Source organism: Crocuta crocuta, unplaced genomic scaffold, assembly GCF_008692635.1.
Source record: "Crocuta crocuta isolate KB4526 unplaced genomic scaffold, BGI_CrCroc_1.0 scaffold25, whole genome shotgun sequence".
NCBI classification, from domain to species: domain Eukaryota; kingdom Metazoa; phylum Chordata; class Mammalia; order Carnivora; family Hyaenidae; genus Crocuta; species Crocuta crocuta.
Window position 1 is genome coordinate 7155373 of NW_027532015.1, and position 5592 is coordinate 7160964.

At 38.0% G+C, this 5592-nt stretch overlaps 1 non-coding gene across 1 annotated transcript; it reads right to left on the minus strand.

Annotated features, from left to right (window-relative positions):
• Positions 1 to 5153: 5153 nt before the first annotated feature.
• Positions 5154 to 5286, minus strand: LOC144241621 (small nucleolar RNA SNORA70). The gene has a single exon (XR_013338132.1). It is a non-coding gene; the product is annotated as a small nucleolar RNA SNORA70 (small nucleolar RNA).
• Positions 5287 to 5592: the final 306 nt, after the last annotated feature.

A 5592-nucleotide genomic window follows, 5' to 3' on the forward strand; every position in this document is an offset into this window, starting at 1 on the left:
TCCTATTTGCCTTCACTGGGAAACTTGAATGTTATGGCATTAATTGAAAAAATGACATACGTTATTTATTTCTGTTTGGTTGGGTGAGATATGCATTATGATAAAATTTTACAAGCTATCTAAAAAAAAAGAAAAGATTTGGCACATTGTAAGCTTTCAGGTGATGCTCTTATACAGGTCTCTGTATTGAATGTGCTAGTTATTATTGATGAGTGTTTTTTGGTTTTTGTTTGCTTATTTGTCAATTTCAATATCGCTTTGTACATGAGAGAAATGTCATGATAATCCTCAAATTTCAAGTCAAAGTTTTCTATTCCACCTTCTGACATATTATAAAATTAAGTTTAGGAACTAAAACATTACTTAGTAATTCCTTCTAATTTTCATTTATCTAAAAGATATTCAATTCTGTTTTATTTGTAGTATTTTTACCTTTCAGTTGCTATTTTTCTCCTATTTATACTGGACAGAAAATGTCACAAAATGACAAGGCTCTCGAACATCCTGGGGAGGTTAGACAGATTGTATTGTATCTGTTTAGAAAGCACAAATGAGGGCTTCATGAATATAAATTAGTGTTTTATTTTTTCTAGTGTCACATATGATAAATCAGTTTCCTGGCAAGTGACACTGATGTGAACAGTAAAACATCTCCTCATCTCTATGCAAAATAAAGGACTTAATAAGATATATAAAAGGAGAAGCTGAGAATGAAAAGAAAAGCATTCTTGTCTTAGATGAGTATGAGAGATGGCCAACAAAGGAGGAGGAGGTTTTGTGACCATTTGATTCCCACCTCACCATAGAAATCAGGCAACACTCCTATTCAAGCTTGGTTTGGACACTAGATTTCACTAATATTTTGAAAGGCAAAATATTAAAATAACATATTTTCTCAGTCAATCCTCATAATTTTCACCAACATCTAGGATGCAATATGATAGAAAGAATGAAAGAAGAAAGGAATGAGGGAGGAAAGGAGAGAGAGATAGCAAGGCCTCCTTAGCCACCTAAACACACACACACTTAGTATTTTGTTTTAATAAAGCACATTACCCTAAGTTTACATTTCAGAGGAGCTGGTTCCTATCTAAGGAAATTGAGGATTTCATTTACAAGTGTATTCTTAAAAAATCATTTGGGGGAATAATTGGAAAGCCATTATGTAAATATGTGGACATCCAAATTCATATAAGCTGGAAATTACTTGGTCTTTGGGACAGAATTCAGAAAGAAAAAGACTGAGGAGTTTGTGCCTATATAAGTTTATATGCATTTAGGTATTAGAACACTTTATGTTTTAAATTATTTATCAACTCATTCATTTCTTTTTGCCTGTCTGCTGGGTACACCTACATCTTCTCCAGAGCTATCCCATGAGATCGAAACATAAGTTATACTAATTCCAGATTCAGCTATCTTTAATTAAAACTTTTCTCTGCCAGGATTTCTTGACAACTACAGAAACATTTGGAACTCAGAAGCCCTAGCATCTTAAAGTTGAATCAAACTAATTGAAGTTCTTCATAAAGTAATTTATCTTTGTATGGCATAAGAAAATATTTCCCCCAGGCTTTATGATGGACATGCTCCCTGGGTCAATAACATGTCTCTGCTTAACTGCTCTCTCTTTCTTTGTTTTCTTTGGATTTCCAGTTCAGGAGCAAGATAATCTCCCAATCAGATACATTACCTCAACTTTGACATCTTATATTTTTAATGTCTGGATAGCATTTTGCACATGAATGCTAATGAAGCAATTTATCTAAAGAAAACACTAAATTGGGCTCAGAGAAATTAAAAGAGACAATTTGAAAATGTGAAGATAATACCTTAATGTATCTTCTACTGGTGCAGTAGCTTCAAATGAGAATGAAGAAGTTTTATCAAGTGGCTGAGGTACTCATCAAGAAAGGCTAGTTTCTTGGCTTCTCCAGGACCTCATCTGGCTTCTAGAAAACATGGCTAAATACACTTTAAACGTTTTCACCTTTGTCAGGTTTCCCGTAGCACTTGAAGTATGCTTGAACCTAGAAAAATGAAGATGTCAGTCTTCAACAACACATAAATGATGATGGACTTCACTCATTTTACCCTAGAATTATTTGGTCAGACTCCCATATCCAGTTCATCTTTTCTTTTTTTAACTCTTAAGATCCTGTAAAGTTCTTACCATAACAAATGAATTCAATTTGATTATTTGCTCCTGAAGTTTTAAGTGTTGTTCTGTCACATACTCCTTTATGTTAACGGAATGGAGTAGATCTGTGCTGTCCAATCCAGTAACCACTAATTACATGTTGCTATTTAAATTTAAACTAAAATTAATTAAAATTAAATAAAATTAGAAATTCAGTTGTTCTGCTACATCAGCTGCATTTCAAGTACTCAATAATCCTATGTAGGGACTGGCTATTGAAATGGCCAGTGCAGAAATAAAACTTTACCATCTTCACAGAAAACTGTATTAGACACTACTAGATTAAATGATTAAAGAAATTAATTAATTCTTCAATTCAACTGGGATAAGATTTTTTTTCAGTATATTTTCAAACTTCTCAACTCTTTTAGAATATAACCATACTTCTTATAGGCATATAGCTAGGCTAGTGTCGAACTTAAGAAGTTAATTCAGTGTCCATAGAAGAGTATATCAGTCTGCATTAGCAGACATAAAAGATGCCATGCCAAAAGAAAAAGAAAAAAAACTCTTTGAATTGAACTGTCTGGAAGATGAAGGACATCAGGTCAATGAAGTTCTTTTCTGTGAAGCTGAAATCACGGTGCAAGTCAGCGGACAGAACATAGAGCCAGATGCAAATTATGAAGAAAGTTAAATAATAAAGTTGCTGATAATCAGGGTAAGGTCAATTCATCTTGGACTGAGGTGGGCCCAATCTGAAGACTAATGTTTCTATAAGATAAGACAAATGTGAACACAGACACACATGCAGGAGACTACAAGCAATGATGGAGGCAGAGATTGGATGTGTCTACAATCCCAAGGAACAGCAATAATTGTTAGCAATACCAGAAGCTAGGAAGATGCTTAGCTAGGAAGATCCTCCCCTACAGGCTTCAGAGAGCAAGCCTGTCAATAACTTGATTTCAGGGGCACCTGGGTGGCTCAGTCGGTTAAGCGTCCGACTTTCGCGTAGGTCATGATCTCTCGGTTCCTGGGTTCGAGCCCCGCTGGAAGTCAGCACAGAGCCTGGAGCCTGTTTCGGAGTCTGTGTCTCCCTCTCTCTCTGACCCTCCCCTGCTCATGCTCTCTCTCTCTCTCTCTCTCCTAGAAATAAATAAAACATTAAAACAAAGAAAGAAAACAATTTAAAAATAAAAAAAAATAACTATAACTTGATTTCAGATTTCTAGCCTTCAGAACTCTGAGACGGTAAGTCTATTTTATTCTAACCTACCTGGCTTGTGGTCATTTGTTACAGCAGCGCTAGGAAACTAATACACCCAAGTATATGCCATACCTCAGTCCTACAGTAGGAAGTGCCTCAAGAGAGGCCAAGATTGTACCATTTTACTGAATTACCAGCCCAGTGTTGAGGCACCTGCTCTATTCAAGGCAGACTGCCCATCAGCAGACGAGGCAGATATTAGGATGGCAAGACCAGCTGAGTTTTCATGATCTGATATGGTAGCAATATAGTGAAAAACAGAACAATAACCAGAGCTGACTCTTTGTACTAACTTGGTCTTACAAAGCATCCCTGAAGTTGCAGTTATTACCATAGAGAGATCTTAGATAGAGAAGAGAGATACTCTTGTAACAGGTGGGATATGGGATCAGCATCATCTAGTTTGAATGTGAAAAAAATATCTTCTTTGGTATCCTAAAGCAGGATATAATTATTTCCTACTTGCCAGGCTGTACACCCAGGTCTCAAGTCATCAAACCCAAGGGGGCACTGGTGTGGCTCACTTGGCTAAGCATCCAATTCTTGACTTCATGGGTTAAAACACCACATCAGACTCCATGCAGACATCATGGAACCTGCTTGGGATTCTCTCTCTCTCTCTCTCTCTCTCTCTCTCTCTCTCTCAAAATAAATACACAAACATTTTAAAAATCCAACCCAGGGACACTAGGGAAAGAAAATATTCTTTACTCTTCTTTAGGATCAAAAGGAATAAGAACACAAAGCCCATATAAAGATAATATTGTAATTTAGGCTAACTTTAGAATTTCACTTTTTCAACATTTATATTTTATGGAAATGTATATAATTTAATTTGTAATATAGTCAAATCATTCCCTGTGCTGTATCAAAACTATAGTTCTTTGGTAGCTACAATCTAGACCTAGATATCGGTACTAATAATACCTGCCACCCGGGCTCTGGGACACCGGAATACAGGCCCTTGGTATATCAGGAGGTCCTCTAAATGAGTAACATATCTCTAGAAATACTCCTGAATATTCAGAATGGAATTTTATTCTATCGCCATCAGGCTAGATCTCTCCAATGAACCAACTTCATATAAGAATGAGCCTCAATGCTCCTTCTACTAAGACCCTTGATTTTCTTCCTTCCTTCCTTCCTTCCTTCCTTCCTTCCTTCCTTCCTTCCTTCCTTCCTTCCTTCCTTCCTTCCTTTCTTTTTCTTCTTTCCTTCCTTCCTTCCTTCCTTCCTTCTTTCCTTCCTTCCTTCCTTCTTTCCTTCCTTCCTTCCTTTCTCCCTTTCTCCCTTTCTTTTTTTCTTCCTTTCCTACTTTTCTTGTTTCGGACAAGAAGTAAGATTTATTGCTGGGGATGAATAGGGGAGGGCAGTGCCAAGGTTTTCATGAATGCAGAACCTGCCATTTGTCCAAGGGGCCATCATTAGGGATGTATTTGACTCCACAGCCATCTGGGATGGCTTTTCAGCCACACATGTCTTCAAATTCATATACATGTAACTTAGTAAAGCCCCATTTCTTAGAAATATGGATCTTCTGGAAGCCAGGGAACTTGAACTTGGCCCTATGTAGGGTCTCAATCACATGCTCCTTTTACTGCGACTTGGTACAGATGGACATGATGCTTCGGCAATGTGGGCCCTGGCCATTGTGCCCTGCAGCTTTCCAAAGGCACCTTGCATACCTGTCTGGAGCCTGGATTGGAGATAGCATGAAGTCAAATGTCAATGCCCATTGGAAAGAGTTGTCTCCAAAGTCCCTTAGGGAAACCCATACAATCAACAGGCTGTATATACTACCAAGGAGCCTACTCTTTGCAGCCATTGTACACTGGGCCCCCATGGGAAAAATTACAGTTGTCTAAACTGGCTGCAGAAGACCCTTGATTTTCTGTGGCTCTCTAGCTCTCTGCAGGATTAGTGGCTAATCCTGAGGGTTCAGCTGGCTGGCTTGGAGAGCTAAGTCTTTCTTCTTCCTGCCCATATCTATTCCCATAGTTCTTGGTTTCAGCTTGCACCATTCTTCCAAAGAAGAACCTGACAACCTTCACTTGGCTCTGAGAAGAGTGCTTCCCCAAAGGGTTGTGGACAACACTTATCTCCTAGAGCTGTGACACCTGGATAGGGCTTCCAAATTGCCACATACTCATTGATCTGGTCTCCTCTTCCCTTCCCAAGGGGA